Source organism: Rattus rattus, chromosome 1 (assembly GCF_011064425.1).
Source record: "Rattus rattus isolate New Zealand chromosome 1, Rrattus_CSIRO_v1, whole genome shotgun sequence".
NCBI lineage: Eukaryota > Metazoa > Chordata > Mammalia > Rodentia > Muridae > Rattus > Rattus rattus.
The window spans coordinates 237,099,116-237,119,414 of NC_046154.1; the positions used below are offsets into that span (position 1 = coordinate 237,099,116).

At 38.7% G+C, this 20,299-nt stretch overlaps 1 long non-coding RNA gene across 1 annotated transcript in view; it reads right to left on the reverse strand.

Moving 5' to 3' along the window:
- LOC116890115 overlaps window positions 1-19,265 on the reverse strand; it is a 63,221-nt gene extending 43,956 nt beyond the window's left edge. Inside the window, exons 1-2 of the long non-coding RNA XR_004386529.1 lie at window positions 19,126-19,265; window positions 15,686-15,739 (exon numbers count right to left, since the gene is read on the reverse strand). This is a non-coding gene — a long non-coding RNA (uncharacterized LOC116890115). The remainder of the gene's footprint in view (window positions 1-15,685; window positions 15,740-19,125) is intronic.
- Window positions 19,266-20,299: the final 1,034 nt, after the last annotated feature.

A 20,299-nucleotide genomic window follows, 5' to 3' on the forward strand; every position in this document is an offset into this window, starting at 1 on the left:
GGAGGTATGTTACTAGGGGTGGCATTTGAAGTTTCCACAGGCCATGCTGTTCCCAGTTAGCGTTCTCTGTCTCTTGTATTTATACCAGAGACAAGTTCTCAGCTACTAACCCAGCACCATGTTTGTCTGCCTGATGCTCTATGGGTCTTGGACTTCCCCACTGAAACGGTAAGCAAGCCTCCAATAAAATGTTTTATTTTATAAGTTGGGCACCATGTCACTTCACAGCAAGAGCAAGTAACACAGCAAGGAACTAAGGCAGTAGGCAAACTTTTCTTGACATTCAGGACACACCCCTATTTCTCCCATTTCTCAGATTCTTGTTATATCTTCTTTCCATATGTTTCTTCTCTTTAGCCATCTTGCTTATGATTATGTCCCATGGATTTCAGATCTTTTCTCTAGTTTTAGATATTTACATTAAGGCAATCAAACTTCTCTTAGATGGAACATGTATTCCTTACTCCTCTGTTCCTATGACCTAAAGACCCCTTTGAAAGAAAACAGAGCTTATTTGCATCACTATTGCAGAGGTTAAAAGTTTGCATTGGGGGCATGGCAACCAGAACAGGAAGCTAAGAGCTCACAACCTCGAGTGCTAGCGTGAAATAGAGGAGGTGTACTAGAAGTAGAGTGCTGCTATATGATCTCAACGCCTATCCCCAGCAACATAATTCATCCCCCTAAACCTTCCTAAACAGCACCACCAACTGCAAACATACTCTAGTCCAGTGGTTTTCAATCTGTGGGTTATCACCTCTTTGGGGGTCAAATGACCCTTTCAAAGGGGTTGCGTAAGACCATTGGAAAACACAGCTTTTACAGTATGATTCATTAATAGTAGCAAAATTACAGTTATAAAGTAGGAACAAAAATAATTTTGTGGTTGGGGGTCACCGCAACCTGAGCAATTGTATTAACGGACTGCAGCATGCCTTTCTGTCTATACTAGGTCTTCCTTAGTGTGCACATTATCATTGGCATATCATGTATGTACACATCAGGTGGGGAGGGAGGGCAGGAGAGAGAGAGAGGCTGAGAGAGACCGAGAGGAGCCCTAGAGCCTCAGAGACCATGTATCCTAGCACCACAGCATTCTATCTCTATCCCTAATGCACCTTGATCCTCACCCCATCAGATATCGTGAGCCTTACATAGGCAATCATTTTTTTCTCCAGATTTCCATTCAGTCCAACTCCATATGCTACTTAACTGACATCATCCCCTTCTCCTCCTACGTGTGAAACCCTTCTTTTGAGTTTTGTGCACTTAAGGCAAATTTTGACAAAATTTCGTCTATTATAACTTTCCCTCTTATATAAATTTCTTCACACATTTTTGCTCTAACCCAGACTACACACTCTATTTCCCCATGAAGGCCTTGTAAGTTATATTTTCTTTCCCTCCTTCTACTATTTGCCTGGAGATGTGATAAATGGGCCCTGCCTCATCCTTATAGTGCCCAACCTATTCTTCCTTCTTCCTTAATCAAAATCCACTTTGAAGCTTATATCATTAATATATATCAACAAGTCTTCCTAATTCAGGCATTTATGAGTTCATGATTCATACCCCATTCTTCTTTACACCTTTTGCTCTTGTATTCCTCTTTTAATTATAATTACTATTCATATCATAAAGTGGTGACTTCTATCTTACTTAGGGTTTCTATTGCTCTGACAAAACACCATTACCAAAAGCAACTTGAGGAGAAAAAGTTCTATTCCATCTAAAGGCTCCCAGTTTACAACCCAAACCTGAGAGACTCCAGGACAGGAACTTAAGGTTGGAACTTGGAAATAGAATCTGAAGCAGAAGCCAGGAAGGAAGCCAGGAAGGAATTTTTCTTTAGTGTCGCTCTCTATGGTTTGATCAGCATGCCTTCTTATACATTATAGATTCTAGAACATGCTGCCCAAGGGTTGCACTATCCCCATGATAGGTAGGGCCTTCCCACATTAATCATTAATCAAGAAAGAGCCTTAGAGACCATGTATTCTACCAGCACAGCACTCTGTTGGCTGATGTTTTCTCAGTTAAGGTTCCATCTTCCCACATGACTCTAGTTGAGTCACCTTTACCACAAACTAATCAGTACCCACTTTCAAGGTGGCCAGTCCTATGGATAGCCTGGTCTCCTAGGCCATTTAACCCTTTTCTCTCCTTTCCGGACCCTCAATGAAAGCAACTATTTATCTGTTGCATGCATGCTACCTACTCTCTAACCACCATGCTACTCTTCCAAACTAATCTTGTTAATTGGTTATTAAATATCAGACTGCAGAGCAATCTGAAATCTCACTGTACTGCTCCACATTTTGCTTAGGGTGAAGAAAGGAGAAAGCAGAATATAATTTTCTGTTACTTCCTATGCCAATTCCACTTTACATGTATTTGTTCCATTCCATACACTCAACTTTCCCTCAGTTAGGATCAATCAAGCTCCATGTCTGTGGATAAGGCCCAACCTCTGCATATTTGCACCAGAGCCCAATCCTCTTGCCTACTAAAAGATGTTGCACCAGAAAGCAACCCTTATCTCCAACACAAATGTTTGTATTAGCAAATGGAGTGGGCACGTGATCCTTCTCATCTCCAAAACCACTTGCTTCGATGCCAATTATCTTTCCATCTGCCACCACCTTTTTGAGGTTCCCTGTTTAGAAGAACTTTTCCAAGGATATGCTTATTATTATTGTCATCATATGTCTTCTTCTTTCTCCTTCTGGAACTCACTTCAGTCTTCTTAGAAAGGTCTTTCCTAAGTCTCCAAAGAATTACATATTATAAATCTTGTTCCATATCTTAATTGACTAAAGGGCATCCCTTCTTCATGGAAAGATGTTCTCATTTCTTCCAGGATACCATCCCTGTACTCTATCTCAATTACTTCTTAACTCTGAACAGTAAATGTTGGCATGCTGAAGGATTTAGGACTAGAATTGATGACTTATAAATGGGCATGCCAAGTCTGTGTCTCCCTTGCAAATGCCACAGGGTTATATACAGCATTAGTTTGGCATTTCCTCCTGAATGTTTAAGATCCATTGTCACAGTCTTTCCCACCTTAACAAGCAATAACTTCACTTCTCTAATTGTCTAAAGCCTACAGATCTCTCATTTACTCATATCTAATTCACTGGAAAATTCTGTTGGTTTTACAGACAGACTATGTCCAGGACATTTTGTCTTCTAGAACTCCATCTCTATCATTGACACTGTAGTCTAAACACCGCTCTTTCTTATTGGGTTTCTTTATGTATCCTGGACATACAGATTCTGCATTTGGCTTTCTTACAGTCTGAGACTGCTGTGTCAAGATATTTTTACCTTCATGATTCTTCTGCTTAGAATATTCTCCCTTCAGATGTCTCTCATGTTCTCGAAGTCCCTGTCTAAATGTGACTAGTTGGTGATGCATTCCATCCTTTATTTTATTTTGTATACTTCAGCCCAAGATGAGCCTTTATCTCTTACCTGCTGCTATGTCTTAAATGTGTTCCTAAAGTTAATGTGTTAGAAACCAAATCCCCAATGTACCAGTGTTGAGAAGTGAGACCTATGTGAAATGAGGTGACTGAATGTACAGTTGAATGGCTTGATGTCATCATCCCAGGAATAATTTTATCATTTAGGAGGTCTGATTTGTTACAAATATGATTTTACCACTGTTTCTTCTTTTATGCTCTCTTGGGCCCCAACCTCTGCCTTAGAGTGATGCAGTTAAAAATTCCTCCCCAGAAGAACCATCTTGTTCTTGCATTTCAGAATTCTCATTGGTAAGCCCCCTCCTCTTTAGAAATTACCCATTCTGACTCTGTTATAGCAGCACAAAGTGGAGTAGGATGCCATTTTTAATTATGTCTATAGGCGATATCATTATCAAAACACTAGGTTGTTCTTTCATTTGGAAGAAATGCCATTTGGGCAGGGAAATTTGTCTGTCTGGGTTCTGAGTACATTCTAACTCTGTTGAAAAGTGTACATCACATGCTATCTGCCACGTTATCAGGTGAATGAATCTACAGGGTATTTTTACACGCTATGTCAGGGAACACACACAGAAAGAGAGTGAAGATCTCATTCAAATACAAGATGCTGTTTTGTTCTCTCTGCCACTCGTCTATTGGTTCTACCCGAGCTGCTCACAGACCTGCTCCAACCAAATGAGAGGGCATGGTGTTCTACTATTGACTCTCTGATCCTTCTTGTCTCTCAGATGCACTATATGTCACTCTACACATCTACAGTGAGAAGGGTTTTTATGATTTTTCTACACCAAATACTCAATTTAGTACTTAATGTTAGAGGCTTAATGTTCCAGATACTGATTATTGGTCCATTGTGGGTCTTACTTTTTCTTGTCTGTTCTTTTTCCTCTCCTCCCCTCTCCTCTCACTTTTACTACCATCAATTCTCTTCCTTTCTTTTGTCACTGAACTGAAGCATAAAAAACATCTCTTTTGTTACAAGAATTTTGATGATACAGAGAAAACAATCCAATACTATTAAGTGTTTCCACTCATGTCTCACCATGGTTGTCATGATGCTACTTGGCTCTTCTGTCATTTGACATGATGAGGGCCTTGAGAAATTTATTTAGCAACTGAAGTTTCAGTAATGTTTTACTACAGAATTTGAAATATTTTATATATAATGATCACATATCATGTTGAGTATACATTGCATATGTAGTAATACAGAAATCAAATCAATTCATGCATATGTTCCTCCTATACCTATTTTCTCTATTCCAAAGTCTATCAAGGATAGACAAAGAAAGGGATGTGGTTCTGTGGAAGTGGTGAGCATCTGACTCCTGTACTAGCTTATTCTTTAACATGTGGATGCTACGATTAGGTCTCCGCTGTTCAACTGTCAATATATGTGTTGGAAAAAGGATTCACTACCGTTGACTCATCTGGAAGCCATGATTCCTGAATTTCTTTTTTTACTTACCTGCCTCTCAAAAACAAAACCATGTCCATTTTCTTTAGTTATGAAGATAGCCAGTCTGGTGACAGAAAGATGAGTGATTTTAGTTCTAGAAAACATATTCCTTTTAAAATATACTGAGACAATGATGTGAAAGCGAATGCTTTTGATATGCTGAAAACGGACAGAGAGAAACCAGAATTCACTAAAAGGAGGCCATATGACTTCAATCAAAGTGGAACTGGTTGTTCACAGAGCTGATTATAGATAAGTGAGGACACTGGATCTGATAATGGGCAGCTTAGACATGGCTTTTAGAGTCAAGAGAATGCTGGGGAAGAACCAAAACTGCAGGCATCATGAGCATTATTGGTCTCTTACCCATTGGTGTTGAATGTTTTCTTACAAGGTCAGAGTCTAATTTGATTCAGAGAATTTAAGAATCAGAACGTGGCTGCCTGCATCCTTGGACAAAGCTTGGTCTATAAGTTTGTTTTACTCAAGCCCAAGGAGAATGAGTATAGACAGCTCCAAGGGAGAGAATTCACTGTGTAGCAAGAAACAGCATGGCACAAATGTGGCTAAGTCAGTCTTTTACCCACTGCTACCTACCTAGAGCATAGACAACTGTGTTGTGTTGTTACTGGCTCAGGAGAACAGGGAGATCTAGCAAAAGCTTAGAGGAAAGTTGCGTCCTCAGAAAAATGAAGAACTAAGGATTGGAGGTGAAAGCAGCAAGTGGATAAAGATATTGAGGTCTGAATAACATATCTGCATGTCAAGAAAATATGCAATAAACCATGGCATGGAAGCTAGATGCCCCTTGACTTTAAAGTGCTAAAGATGCTTTTCCCCCCTCAGTGCCAGAGAGCCTCCTGGATACCAGGGTATAGGGGAAAACTGATGAAAACCAAAGGTTACCTAAAAGAGACTGCTCTATCCCACAGCATCATCTAGAAGCCTACAGAATCTTCAAACTCAAAAGTTGGAGGGAGGTAATGTATATTTGTACCTGATTCAGATTCACAGTGCCTAGTCCTAAAAAAATGTCTCGGTAGAGGATCTTGAGATGATGAATAAGTATGCTAAATTACAGAATATTTACAGCCACATTCTATAAAGATAGGACCACACTTATAAGGGAAATGATAGAAGAACAAAGGCAGACACATAAGTGTTTTTTGTTGTTGTTTTTGGTTTTTTTTTAAAATTTGTTTTCTTTCTTTTTTGTCCCCTAAAACAAACATACTATTATGGACACGAATGCCATCCAAGTCCTTTACTGTGCACGACAAGCCAAGTTCAATCTAATGCAGTCATAAGGAAGTACAATTTCAAAGGGAAGAAGCAGAAACAAGACAGGCTTGGCTGTATTAACCGAAGCACAACATCTAGGTCACTGTAGCTACAGGAACGTTGACATTCACACTAGTGAGGCAGGTTTCCCAGTACACAAATGGCTTTGGATTGCAGTGATGGGAGGAACACTCACACTGTGTACACATACAATAAAGTGACCTTATATTGCTATCATCTGAGGAACACTTGGTTTAGAAAATAATACAAAATTCAAGACATTAACAAGTAATATGGGTTATAAAATGATTGGCACATAAAAGAAATTTTTTTCTATATTAGTTTGCTTCACAGCACATGAGAAATAACTGGGGGTGGATTTTGATCAGTAATAATCAGTAATAGAAAAACGATGTATCAGGCTGCCTCATAAAGGGGTTCTATGCCTGAACCTATGTGATATCTGGATGCTAACCTCTAGGGAACCTGGAAAAGTGGTCTTTGGGTTGGAGTTAATTTATTGTTTACTACAAATGCCCTTCATACTTGAAAGCTTGCCTACAGGCCTTTTGGGACTTGGTGTAACTTTCAGATCGTAGGTATAATGGAAGCAAGTTATGTTATATAAGTAACATATTTAAATAAGTAAGTAAGTAAATTATGGAGGTGTGCCCTTCTAAGGAATATCAGCACTTTAGTCTCTCTTCCTTCCCCTATTCTCTCCCTACTCCTCTTCCTCTCTCTTCTCTATTATGATGGGAGAAAATCTGTTTGCTTCCTGCAATGATGTATTGCCACCCAGAGGCCCAACGTACCAGAGCATGCTAACCATGGCCCCACACCGCTGAAACTGTGAGCTACACAATAAACATTTTCTCCTTGGATGGTATTTTGTCACAGTGTTGGAAAGATGAGTAACACTACTTGGAGGGCTGGAGAACGTCTCTTAGAATTGTTGGTACATGTATTCTGTCTCCAATCCATTGGTTGGGGAAAACAAAATCAAAGAGGACCTGCAGATCTTCTTTAAAGGGCAAGTGTTAGGATGAAAAAAAACATGTATAGAAATAAAAACATCCACAGTGGATTGATTGACATTCTGTACCTTTGCCAGGTGCATGTGTCATTTTAAATTCATTTATAAAATGAATTTATATAGTTCCTACATCAGGACACAGGACCCTGCCTGCCTCTAAAGTTCAAAGTGGACAGATAACTTCCTTTAGCCAATATATTGACATAGACAAATCAGTGGGGCTTAGCCTTCAAGTGACAGTTTTTCCTTCTTTCTTGAAAACATATCACTGCTGCAGAAACAAGCCTGGACTGGCTACCAATAGAATGAGACCAGTTGATTCACCCTAGGACAGCATAGGCCAACCAGTTGTCACATGGCCCTAAAATGTGAGTGAGTACAAAGAAGATTGACAGTGCTGTCTAGCCAATCTGGGACCGCCTACATATGCATTCATGAGCTCAGCCGATACCTGCAAAACTGCTGAAGTGCTCTACGGGCGAGCGAGAAACAGTGGTCCACTGTCCGTTGAGTTTTGGTGCATTTGTATCCAGTTGTTGCTCCCCACTGGAGCCAGAGAAGCTGCCTCTCAGAGTGATGTGAGGGCCGCTGAGCCTATTTACCCTCTTTTAGCTTGAATTACTTGATTCATAAAAATCTATGTGTACTGCTGTGATCACGTGATAACTGTGTGGGATACTACAGATCTTTCACCTGTTATTTTGACAACATACATGGGACCTGTTATATTTCTAGGGATAAGTCAATGCAATTATTTAAATGAAGTAGTTTGCACAGAACAGATCACATAATTAGTGCTTTACAAATTTTGTCCCTTTTGACTATTTTTCTGTGTGAGATGGGAGAAAAGAACCTAAGGGGACATAAAGACACTGCATGAGAACACATTCCACATGACATGCTTTCTTTCACACATCAAAGGATGAAATACTTACTTTCTTTATCTTTCTTGAGTGATGTGTTTATTTTGAGAGAAATCACTTCCTTTACACTTCTGTGTACTGGGCATGCGTCCAAACCGACACAAAGAACTTCAGATGACAGCACCCTCTCACCTACTTCTTCAGGGCAGCCATGTGCTGCTTTGCTTTATTAGGCTCTCTTGTGAAGGCTCTTTTTCTGCCTGGGTGGAGGGTAAGTGTTGACATTTACCCAGGTCCAAGGAGATAATACGCTTTTGTGACCTTGAGTCCTTCCCAAGCAGAGGAAGAACGGAACCAAAGGATTTCAATTTATATGATTGTATTACATCAAAAGCAAAGGTGAACAGTCACACATTCAAGGGCTAGAAAAATACCTTCTACAGAGAACTGTATTGTCTCTATATATTTCAGAATCTCAAGAAAGGGCCTAAAATTTCCCCCTTTTTACAGGGTACGTAGTTTTAAACTCAAACATGATAATTTGACTTAGAAATCAAAAAAATTCCAGGTTACACATGGATTCTTCAGTCTAGTCATCTTATTCCCAAAACTCCTCCAAAATTGTCCTTGCATTTTTAATTAAGTCTTCTAAAGACAGTGCAGCCTATTTCTCTTACTTTCCCTTCCTTGTTTCCTTCTTTCATTCCACCTCCCTCCTTCCCTCCTTCCTTCCTTCCTTCCCTCCTTCCCTCCTTCCTTCCTTCTTTCCTTCCTTCCTTCCTTCCTTCCTTCCTTCCTTCCTTCCTCCACTTTCCTTTCCTCCTTTCCTCCTTCCTTCTTCCTTTTTCTCCTTTCTCCTTTTTCCTTCCCTTCTGTCTGTTTCTGGTGTATGAAATAAAAGTTAAAGGCTTTCTAGTATATGAGATAGACACCCATAGAATTGTCACAGAGGATGAAAGGAAATAGATCCAGGCTCTATTTTTAAGTCAAATTATTGATTCAAATAACTGGAACCCAACTCTGCTGAAAACCAAAGTTCTTAGCACATAAACCTCAGAATTAACAAATTCAGGGTGTGTGTGAAGGACTTGAAATATGTATCCCCCAGCATATATAACCCAGGTTAAATCTGCTAACCGAGAAGAGTTTGTTCCCATACTAGAGGCAGGAAGGAATTGTTGACCTGAATTGTATGGGTAAACACATCGCAACTTTCTGGGAAAGGACTATGGTGCTAGGGGTTAGGCTTGAATCACAGGTATAACAACAGCCCAGGGGCATGTGTCCGGCTCCAAAAAAAAAAAATGTGCTCACAATATGAGAATCTATTATTTAATGAAAAAGATCGCCTGTCACTTTGCCCTTCTGGAATCCCTCTGCTTTTAATTAATCTTTTCAGGGAGGTAGCAGGGGTGGGGGAGGATTTTCTCTTTGTCTCCATATATACAGTTTGCAAGAAACTGGTTTGAATTGTGTGTAGCTTTCAATAAACACGTTACACAGTCCCGGTCAATACTACAAAACATCGTGTAGTGACTGGCTTGGAGGTGGGTCTATGATCAAAGTCAGTTCGCTCAGTTGCATTTCTGTTTTTTTTTTTTTAAACTATAACAAAAGAACAAATGTTTTCTCTGTTGGGATTGCTAAACTGACTCTTTGTAAGCCTAGGCTTCCTTGTTAGTGTCTTGCCATCTTTTTCAAACTCTCAGACTGAAGTCAGGAGAAGAAAATATTCCACCAATTTATGCTTCTGCCTCCAGCTTTCCTTGTACTTTCAACTTTGATTAGCTTGAATTTGCATTGTGTAGGGCACTTAGTTTAAGTCTCTATCAACTGTTTCGCAATATCCTCTAATCTAATCTAAGCCTACTCAATATAGATATATAGATCAAACGTTATCTCCTTCCGAATGCCATCCTATTAGTAGCATAGAAAGTTATGTAACACAGGCTACATATATTAGTGTGGTGAATTATAATGAGCAAGTAACTTATCTCTCCAAGAAGACATACATATGACCAAAGGGTATATTGCGAAGATTATCAAGGAAGTTAAAATAACAACCATGGTGAACTTATACTAGTAATGAGCTACAACACTGGTAGGAGAAACACAAAATAGTACAACACAGTGAGAAGCAGAGTGGGAAAGACCCAAAAATTGAGAATAAGGTCACCCACATCCACTCAAAAGAATTGAAATAAGGAATCCTGAAGACATATTAGCATTGCATTATTAACTACACACTGTTCTCACAAGCTAAGATGTAGATGTCTGTTGAAAGATGAATACATGAAGGATATGAGCAGCACATGCACACACATGAAAACATGGATACATGCACACACACACGCATCCAATGGTCTACAATGTAGCCATAATATTCAAGAAATTCTGTAATATGTGAGAGCATAGAGAAACCTTGAGGTCATTTCACTAAGGAAGATAATGGAACTAGAGAGTGACAATCATTATATTAGTTTGTTTATGGAGTTGTCTAAATCTTTAAAACCCTAGCATCAATCAAACATAGTGGTGGTAGATTTTAGTTTTTCAGGGACTGAGTTGGCAGAAAAAAGAGAACTAAAAATTGAGTTTATAACTATTTGTTCAAAATTATTGTGAGGATAGTGAGCTCCAAGTTCTGTGTGAGACCCTCAAGAGAATAAGGAGGAAAGTAGTAAAAGAGAAACCTAATGTATTTCTCTGGCTTCCACGTGTACATATATGCATGACCGAGCACACTTTCATACACATGTGCATACACATATATACCTGGTACATATAAATAAAATAATCTTTATAAAGTGGCAATAAAATTGTCCAAAGTAAACATCCATAATAAAATGAAAGTAAAAAATTAAATGAAGCCTATAGAACATTTTCAAATTATAAGAGACTGGCATTTGAAAATTTCTAAAATATTTATTTGCTGTGTGGGCAACAGTAAGGCACTTAAACATTGCAAACCGTAGATGCAGAGAAGGGGAATCTACTGAGCATGGCTTTTCAGGGTTAGACATTATGACTACAGGATAATCAATTGGTTAAATTTAAAGGAAAAACTGAGGGAAAGTGTGGTTCTGGTACATTGTTGACGGCTGACTACTCCATATCTTATAAACCATGATGAGTCTTCACATGTGTATACATTAAAGGAGTCATCATTATATTCAAGGAGGCACAATTTTGTATAAACTCCTCCATATATTCCTGGTAGAATCTGACTGTGTTGGTCATAAACTTCTTGTAGATTCTAATTATTTGTATTGTTCATAAGAACTCTCAATATGAATGAGGGGACATAAGAAGGTCTGCAACAAATGGAAACGGAGAGGGTGGGAGATAGAAAAAGTAAGAAGGAAAATAGTGTATATTTTAATTAAATTTTAATTACATATTTTATTTATATATTATTAAAATGTAATTATATCTTAATTAAAATAGATATTTAAAAATTCTCAAACTATGGTCTAGTCTCTAAAATTATGGTAACACACTACACATGTTCAGAGCTGTATGTACTATGTATTCCAGTGTCTCTAGAACTTGTTTCCATTCATGTTGGAAGTTGAATATCCCTTAGGCAACATAGGCTCACTCTGGAAGTATTTTTCAGGCCCAGTCTAACAGGTCCATAAAAGGAAATCACAATAAAACAAATCCTTTTTGTGATTTCGTTGCTACAGGAAAAGCATCTGTCTCAAAACCACTTCTACTTTAATATAATACCACCATGACTATAAAGATAAGGTTTGGCATTTGAAATGCCTTTACCAGAATAAAACTGGATGTATGTTGGATTTGTGCCTGTAGCATGATTTGAGTTTGGTCAAGTCATTGACTGCTAACATCTGAGAACCATTCAACTGGAATATACACTTAACTTAAATCTTATCCTCTATGCCAGTGTTTTACTCCATTGAGAAAGTGATCTTCATTTGTCTTAAAGTAGAAATTTCTACTAAGACCCCAATCTCATTAAAAGGGATAATTGGATTTATATGGATTCTGTGATTTATAGGGCTCTGCTTTCCTGACTCTGGGATGAACCTGAAAAGTTTGCCTGATGATACAATGAAGTACATGCAGAATTGAGGCTTAGGAAAGCTACAAATCCAGACCAAGTTACAGTGGACATATATAATGATGAAGCAAAAGATATGACTGGTCATCTCAAAGCAGATTACATTTCTAATCACATGACCTGTATTATTCATCAGAGAGATCCCATAAAGAAACTTACATCCCTTTAAAAACTATGTGTATTGTCATTAACTATGTGAAGTGGATACTTGCAAATTTGTATTTATTTAGTAATTTAGAGGCCAGTGTATGTATATTCTCTGATGCGTGATTGGGTTTCCTAAGGAAATCACTTAGTGGTAGAGATTTGCATGCAGGAGATCTATTTAACAGTTTTCTTATAAACAATGGCTACATGGGAAACAAGATTAGGCAGAGAAGAAGTTGAATTACCTGCAGTGCAGGTGTAGTTGAGGCTCAGTTCATCTCAAGGGGATTTCTAGAAAATAATTTCCTAAAGAACTTTCCTGATTTTAAGCACAGATGTCATTTTTCTATTTGTGTACTGACTCCTGCTTAGTTCACAGACCTGAAGCTGGGTCTACTATATCTTTGGGTACATAGCTGCCTTCTGAATAGGAGAAAGCTTATTAGCAGCCAAAGCTCTAGGCGACTTAGAAAATTAGTGCTCTGACTGTGAAAGGGGATGTGCTGTTTACTATAGTATCTTCACATCTTTGATCAAGGAAATTGGAAAACATATTTGGCGCTTGGTAGATTTAACTGTGAAAAGAAATCCAAAAACATGAGACAAGCTAGTCCTATGACCTAAAGCTGAGCAATGTAGCAAATGACAGGAAATGAGTTTTGGTGTCAGAGGAATGGGTGATTGGAATATCCCAGTTTCAACATGATATTGGAATTGTTTCTCTAGTTTCTTAGAGTATCACCTTTTGTACTTAAAAGTTATGATGTTGATAATAGTACTGTTTTGAGTATGATGAGGAAAGTTACTTTATTGGGCCAGCAAAGGACTATTAGAGTATATTGAAAACATTTATCCACTAGCGTGTGTCTAGCACTTCAAAGGTACTGAACACCTTGTACTTATGTCATTGCTGGTGGACTAGAGCAGAATATACCACAGTGTTTGAAGAGAATTGGTAGAATTTAAAGGTCTATAGGCAAGAAATGGGATACAGAGACAGAAGAACAGGGACAGTTAGAGGAACCAGGGAAAACTCACCAGGAGAGAGAGAGAGAGAGAGAGAGAGAGAGAGAGAGAGAGAGAGAGAGAGAGAGAGAGAGAGAGAGAATCTGACCTGTGCTCTAAAGCACAGGAAGGTAAGAGAACATTGAGGAGGAAAAATGAAAGAGGAAACTCTCATCTTCAAAAGTATGGGTGAAACACAGGATATTTGGGTATATGGGAAAGGAAAAGGCCTCCTAATTATTTTTCCATTTCTTTGAAGAGACATCATGACCAAGCAAAGCTATAAAAGAAAGCATTTAATTGGGAGTCTTGTTACAGTTACAAGTTATAACCATCATGGTGGGGAGTATGGCAAGCAGGCAGGCAGGTAGGCAGGCGGGCAGGCAGGCAGGCAGGCAGGCAGGCAGGCAGGCAGGCAGGCAGGCAGGCAGGCAGGCAGGCAGGCAGGCAGGCAAGCATGTTATCGGAGAAGTAACTGAATACTTAAATCTTACCCACAAGATATAAGAGCACAGACTTTGGAACTTCAAAACTCATTGCAAGTAACCTCAACCAAGGTCACACTTAATCCTTACCAAGATATTTCTACAACTAGGGACCAAGCAAAGCATTCAAATATATGAGCCTATATAAGCCATTCTCATTCAAACCACCACAGACAGCTTCCTAATAAAATGCTTGGAATTGAGGCTCCTAATCCATACCATGACTTCAGGCGCTTGTTTCAAATTTATGCAGAGCACTGAAAGGAAAAGATAGTAAAACGAGTTCACAGTGTGTTCAAATGGAATGTACCTGGGGTGGAGAATTAGCTGGCACATGGCCCACTTGCCCCACATTGTTAACAGCTCTGGACTTTAGGTTTGATGGTTCAGCTAATTAGAACAATTTTCTGAAGTAGCCCATGTTTCAGATAGTTGGAAAAATTTTCCATTCACTCTTTGCCATCAAATGTTACTAAGATTCTAGTCTTCTATACAGGACAGATCTCAGTATAGTAAGCAGGGACCCTCAGGGAAAGTGAGGTCATTCTACCTAAGCAGGCTGTTCTCCATGGCCACGTCCAACACTCCTCGAACTCTAGTATGCAGAATAGGAAGCAATGAGACTCCTTCCCTCTCCTGACATGTGGCTTCTGAAAGCTTTGCTTTGGATCTGCATAAAGGAGTACTTTATGCTCTAAACTTGGTAGAAGTAAAAAAAAAATTAGATGAATATTTTTAAATTTGTATTCAGCCCAAGAAAGATTAAAAATTGATCAGTGGAAATAAAATGTCGCACAAGATTTTAGAATTCACAGCACTCACTAAAAAAGTAAAATTATAACTTCATATGGTTCTTGGCTGTAAGATTCAATGAAGACACTGAATATGCTCACACTTACTGGTTGGGATCCATTTTTCATGTCTCTTGAGAATAATAATGATAACAAACATAACCACTATCATCACCATGTGGACATATAGATGAAATAATGCTTTTAAATTTCTTCTTGATTAATCCACACTTTTATGAAAGTATCACTGTGCCATAAGGCTAATCAAGAAATGAAGAAATTAAGCCATGAAGAGTTAAATTGACCTCTGTGGTTTACTGTGAATGCTAAGCATATAGTGTTTGGGTGCAAGGCACACATAAGAGTTCATGTATGGGGCAGCTATGCATAGCACATTTTATTATTTACAAATTCTGAGCCTTCATTTATTCAGTCATATAATCGAATTAAATAAAAGACCATTATACTGAGTACTATGCAGAGCAAACAAGATGTTAGTAAAACAGTCTCTATAAGTTAGGCTCTTCCTTAAATGCTATATATTATATACATGGAATAAAGACACCCAGTTAAGAATATAAATGTGGATTCTTTCTATCTGAGTCCTGAGTCAGCATGACTATTGCAAACAATCAATATTAAACTTAAGTCACTATTGACAAGGAACTAATAAGTCTAGTACATCTTCTCTATATAATGGGAATTTGAAAATCTATGTGGGAGTTCCTGAAGATCCCCTCAGCTACTTTTGCCCCACACTATATGAGCTTGAAAATGACTGATGTGAAGTGTGCCATTTTCTCTTCATACTGACTACCTTTGCTTCCTGTATGATGGGTTCTTATATAAGTTTGAGTGACACTGTTGAATGTTCATGAATTGTACTGTGATTAGTTGAAGAACATGACCTACAGAAAGACACCATCCCAGCCCTGAAGGCCTCTCTGTTCTCAAAGACATCAAAAGCCAGGCACGCCTACCACTCTAAGCATCTGCCAAATCATGTATGCTATAAAAACTCTAACAAATGTAAAACCAACCAAATATCGAAGACGTGACAATGCCCAAAAGATTCACGAGTTTCCAGATACTCCCTGTCAAGGAACAGAGTACATAAATACCATGAGCACTCTCCTATAAATATATTTTAATTATTTTTCATCGGCCTCCATTGCACATATTTATAAAATGAAGTGCTACATTGTGTGACAATATTTCCTATTTTACACATAAGCCATGGAAACTTGGACAGTGCCATAGTATGGTTATATCCCCCAAATGCTTGGGTGACATGAAAGAATGTATTTATTGGGAACTGATTGGTGTTAGGATTTATATAAGATTCTTTACAATAAAATGTTATTTATTCTTTAGATAATCTTTCAATGATAGGTCTTAGCTTCTCTTTCCATTAACAGGTTTGAAATGGATAAAATAACTTGGTGGTGGAAACACATTTGTTGGTAGACACACAATTCTTATTAATGTATACTATTAAACTGTTAAATATATTATGTTCATGACCAATAACTAATTGGTGGCGATGTTTCTCAAGAAAAGGCTGAAAATAATAACCTACTAGCATGAATAAGAGAATATAGGAGTAACAACACACTTATTCCATATTTCCTATACTCATGTGCACATACAAAAAGAAGCACAGATCTCAGATTAGTGTGAGAGAGAGCTAAAGGTCACATACACTGGAGTTTTCACTGAAATGTCCAGACCCAAGCATTTGTATTCCATCACCAGAAACCCTTCTCCTCTGTCTATGAGAGACATGATGGTTGGTTACTTTAAGCATATTACAATGCTGCCATTCTCTCAAAGGCAAATGCCAGAAACCTTATGTATCAGTTACTTTCTGCTGTGAAAAAAGGCCATGACCAAAATCATTTAATAGAAGAAAGGGTTCATCTTGGCTTATGATTGTTACCAATATGTAGCTCGAATGAAAAATAAATATCAGGTGTGATGGCAGAATTAATCTGCACAACCTGCATAGAGATATATGAAGCATTCTTTTATGCCATCTCATTTCCATCAACATCAGGAGCACAAAAAGCATTTGTTGATTAATTTATACCAAATATCATATGGTTTAGCGGGACTTGCAGAGGAATGATTTGCACTAGCACGCATTCTTTTACTACACTTACTCTGTTCTTGCCATTTCTCGCTTTCCCCTTCTCTTCTTCTGAGAGTAGAACTTGTCTTTTATGGCCTAGGTTTAAAACTTTGTGCTTTGGGGAGCCTTGCAAATCACAGAGACCTCTGTCAGATTAAAACAAGAGACCCCATTTACATTACCTCCCTCCATCTTGTGCATCCCTCCAGTTTTGTTACAGCCATTTGAACATTGAGCTCCCAAGGGCCTTGGTGTGGGATCTTGCCCTCTTCAGTCATCTACATTTGTTCCTTCATACAGCTGGCATGTAGGCTTGTCCTCAAGAGACTACTCACATATCTGGGTGTGGAAATATCAAATCAACCCTTCTCCACAAAGCCCCTCTCCTCCTTTTCTTCTCAACCTGGCTGCTACTACCGTCTACTGACAGCTTCTATCGTCTCTTAAATCATCACTGACCTTGAATACTCAGTACGTTTTTCCTCATTGTTCCAAATGCTGAGAATGCAAGACTGAGTAGCCACACCAGCCACCTTTTAGATGGCTGTATATTTTTTCAATCCTTTACTTCTCAGATTAGAAGCTTGCTCTTGAGACATCCAGAACCATCTTCTAAGATAAGACACTCTATACCCTATATATTTTTTTGTGTTGCGTTATTGTACTGTTTTTTTTTTTACTTCTTATTCTGTGATGTTCACAGTACATCCATAATGGCTGGTAACATTTGTGGAATGTGTTGGCCAATGGGTGACTGTGTTCTCCACTAGACATGGGCTCCATGATGATAAGGAAAAAGACAGGCTTGTGCTTTTACTGTTTCATTGGGTCTTTGTTATTAGAACACTGAATCCTCAAGGCTAAGCACACAGGAAACTTGTGAGAAATGGACTCAGAGAAAAATACAAGAGGATACAGACACGTTTGTATGGTGGGGACCCAGGATATACTTGATCAAAGGTCCTCATTTCACATGAGAGAAAACCAGTATCTAGGACTTGTAAGGAAGTCTCCTAATGTCCCATAGTGAACACCTGCCATTAACATTCCAATGTTGATTATATGGTTCTATTGTCAAAGATATCTAAAAACTGTTCTATCAAATATTACTGAGATGACATGTCAGGAAAACAAAATGCACCAATTTTCACTGAGAAATGAAAACAAAGCTTAAGGAAATGTCATCTGACTAATTTCTAACCAGCACATACATTCTCTCTTCATCACCCGTGAGAGAAGCAAGGTGTCAGTTGTCTACAAGTATGGTCACAGCTGCCAAGGCCAGGGCAGCTGCCTACATTGTGTCAATGAAAAGAGGTTTTAGATGCATTATATAATGGGGAAACCCAGGCTTGTACTTATTTCTTGGCAAGCCCCCTAAACAAGTTCCCCATTATTCTATGGGATGAAGGTTCTGTTACCAGTATATCTGTAGCTGTTCATACATTTGCTGCCTTTGTTCACATTTGCCTTCTTGGTTTTCATCTTTTTTTTCATTTCTAAAATAAAATGATATCAAACATCTACCAGTCAATCATCTGAGGTAGTGACTCGCAGATATAGCTTTTATTCTGAGATTTCCATGACAGTTATTCAATGAGCTTGGAGCTAAGCATGGTACTGAGTACTATGTAGAGAAATAGATTATGCTGAGGACAGTGATATTCTAGAGACTGCAGTCTTCCCACCTTCTGATACTCTTATAGCTAGACTCCTGGCTTGCCTCCAGGAATGTGTGGTTGATTCTCAGTGGCCATTCGTCTCTGACAGTATCTGTTTTCTTCATTAGTCACTTAGAGAAGACTATACCTGCCTTTGCATTTGGTTCCATCAGTGCCTAGAGTAATTTGGCTCCACTCCCAAAAAACAGGCTAAACACAGCTGTTCTCTACCATGTAACAACACATGCAAAGAATCAGAGCAGGGTAAAATTTGGGCTCCTGGAAGATTGGTTACAGTTGTAGCTAAAGTCATGAAATTCTCTCTTCCCTAGGTTGGCAGCTTATAGGAAGGCCCTGACTCAGCATAAGTGGTTCCTAAAGTTCTCACTTGTCTACCCTTGTCTTTGATGATTGATTTCCCTGTTGGCTTCTTTTCACTACTTGAATGTGGGATCTTTGGAGCGCCTAATTTCTTACAAGTTCCACTGCGGGGTGGAAGAGGTGGAACATGCACTGACTGGTAGGCAGGCTAATGACTCAGAAGCTTAAGTATTTAACTAATACTAAAGAAAAATTATGTGTCCTAGATTTGCACTTAAGACTGAAGGAAGAGTCACTTGGGCCTGAATTATGCAAGGTTCTATTTCCTTTTTGGACTTCATCAGAACTTCAAGAGAAGAAAGCTTACCTTTTACCTTTGAGGAATTTCTTCAAAGCATTCTTTCTGTCGGTGCCGGTGTGTATGGACAAAGAGACTAGTTTCAACATTCAGGAAAAAAAAAATGCCTCATCATTTCCTCTTGTGTAATCTCAGTAAGGACTGTAGATCTTCATCAATGAAGGTCAATGTCCAATTTCATTTGTGACCAAAGGCTGCTACCAAGTGGTGTGTCAGTGAAGAAAGAGCAGAGAACATGCTTTTCCCAGGTAGTGCGTGACTGATGTGAGTCCTGAGAAGGTAGGACCATGTGGTAATTAACAGGCTAGCTTTTGGTGAGTTTACAGAAAGTTACTCTTCAAGCTTTGATGTTCTTGTTTCTAAGGTGGGGCTAATATGAAAGACAGAGAGAGAGAGAGAGAGAGAGAGAGAGAGAGAGAGAGAGAGAGAGAGAGGAAAGGGAGGGAGGGAGGGAGGGAGACAGACAGACAGAGACAGAGACAGAGACAGACAGAGACAGAGAAACAGAGACAGAAACAGAGACAGAGAGACAGAACCCCCAAGCAAGTGAAAATGAAGTATGAGCCTATTCCTCCTTTATGAGATAGTTCTCACTTTAAAGACCTGATCTCAAACTTGTGATCTTCCTGCATTAACTTCAACAGTCCAAGTACTAGAACTATAGGCATGTATCATAAAGTCTGGAAGACCTCATGGATTTCTACATTAATATTCCAAGACATAGGAGAGCCCTAGATACTTGCCAAAATTCTAATCTTTTCACCCAGCAAAATGTTATACAGACTTACAGGTAAACCAACAGCTAGTATTTGTTCTCGATGATGAATGCTTTTCCCCCTTCCTATTTATCATCTCTTTTCTGGGCAATGTTAAATTAATGACTGGGTATGTGCTGACCTCTCTCATCTATCAGGGGAGGCTTAAAAGTCAAGTGTAAGGACCTTTCCCTATGTTAAAGAAGTTTGAACCAAATCTATCTGCAGATTTAGCTTTCCTCCTTTGTTCTCCTTTTCTTTCCTTTTCTTTCTTTTCCTCTTTCCACTATTTTATGTCTGTCCTAAAAATAAATACTAGGAAGCCATCTATAGAAGGCACAGTCTCTACATGCTTCTACTCTAGCTTTTCACAACACCTGACTTGTCCCTGAAATGGGAAAAATGATATTAAAAGCCAACTACCTCCT